Source organism: Arachis duranensis, chromosome 2 (genome assembly GCF_000817695.3).
Source record: "Arachis duranensis cultivar V14167 chromosome 2, aradu.V14167.gnm2.J7QH, whole genome shotgun sequence".
Classification (NCBI taxonomy): Eukaryota; Viridiplantae; Streptophyta; class Magnoliopsida; order Fabales; family Fabaceae; genus Arachis; species Arachis duranensis.
Window position 1 is genome coordinate 4,056,194 of NC_029773.3, and position 1,822 is coordinate 4,058,015.

General features: G+C 21.7%; 1 long non-coding RNA gene across 1 annotated transcript; it reads left to right on the top strand.

The window, feature by feature from the left end:
• Positions 1-996: 996 nt before the first annotated feature.
• Positions 997-1,510, top strand: LOC127744744 (uncharacterized). The gene is made up of 2 exons (XR_008005743.1): positions 997-1,172; positions 1,365-1,510. It is a non-coding gene; the product is annotated as an uncharacterized LOC127744744 (long non-coding RNA).
• Positions 1,511-1,822: the final 312 nt, after the last annotated feature.

Below are 1,822 nucleotides of genomic sequence, written 5' to 3' on the forward strand. Positions count from 1 at the left end.
TTCAAATTTCAGTAATCACCAAAAAAGATATATATGGAGTCTTTTCAGAAAAAAGCACTCTTGCATTATTGAATTGATCCAGCTAATTGTGTCCACTCCTTTATTTGGACACATTTCAATCACATTGTCTTTTCGAAAAAGCACTCTATCCTTATATGTGGACAAATTGTATTTGTATTATTTCTTTTACACATTTTTTTATATTTTTCAATGATATAAAAGATAATATTTTATTTTTATGTTTTTATTAATAACTTTTACTACTAAAATAAAAAATATATTAAAATACATAAAAAATAATACTTATAACATTATTCTATATTTTCAGGTTATTTTTATTTTAGGCTGAAAAAAAAAGAATAAACTACTAAAATAGTATTAAAAAATTTGTATCACTGATAAAAAGAACTTTAAAAAATTCTAATGACAAATAAGTCTTTGAAAAATTTAAAAATATGATTAAAAAAATTAAATATTAAATATATATTTTAAAAAATATTTTAGAGATCAGATTTTGATGTAAATTTTTCAATTATTATTAGAAAAATAAGTCTTTTCATTCTTAAAATTTGGTAACTTTATGTCAAATGAAATTTTTTTTAAAAAAATTATTGTAAATTACCACATTTTTTTGAAAAAAAAAAATTAGAGACCAAATTTTGTTTTGAAATTTTTTTGTGTACTTTCAAAATATTTATTCAAATATTAGCACAAACATTTAGATTAAATGGATAAGTCATTTGCTAAATACAAAAATTTTTAATTACTTATAAAAAATATAATAATGATTGGTTATTTTTGTTTTATTTTCAAATAATTTATGAGGTATTTTGTTGATAACATTTTTCATGGACTTTTTTATGAATACTGAATCTTTTGAATATCAAATTAAAAGTTAATCCAAGAAAATAAAGGAAAAAAAATCTATTATTTTCATTTTATATATTTTTTCTAATTGATTGGAAAGGGACAAAAGACGTACTATACTCATCATGAGCCATTACATACATCCTTTGTTCAATTTCTATGGCTTCTTCATCCATAACTTTCTTCACATCTCTCCATTGCTGAATGCTGATCACTTCTTCAATAATTCATCACTCTAAATTTTCTTCCACTTATTACAAGAGAGTCCAAGCAAATCTTTTCACTCCTAATTGAAGGCTTGAAGGGTTTGTTTTTCTAGCAATTACTTCCACTTAGGTCCATGATGGAGAAAGGGAGATGATGTGAATTGTGAATAAACAATAAATATTTTTATTTTTATTTATTTATTATTATTTTTTTTTTAAGTTTACTCAACTTCGTATGTAGTTCTCAAATGCAACAAGTTTCTAATAAACCTTTTTTTTTTCATGTATCAGATATTTTAGTTTTTGAGAATTTTTTTGGTGAGAAGTTCTCCACTACATACAAGTCTACAACGCCAGAAGGTAGGATATATTGATTAGTAAACAAAAATTGCAAGTTACCTCTTCTCAATTTTAATTCATGTGTAAGGATTTAGATCTTTTCAGGCTTCTTTTGTCATGTTTCAATTTCTACCATTAATTTAATTATTTTAAAAGGAATAAAAATTAAGTAATAAACAATAAACTAATATCAAGAAGAGAAAACTACCAAAATAATACTTGAAATTTTGCATTGTTGACAAAATAAATTCAAAAAAATGCTAATCATAAGTAAGTCCTCGAAAAATTTAAAAATGCGATAAAAAAATTAGATATTAAATATATATTCTTAAAAAAAATATTTTTTCATCCTTAAAATTTGGTAGTTTTATGTCAAGTAAATTTAAAAAAATAATTTTTTTACTTTTATT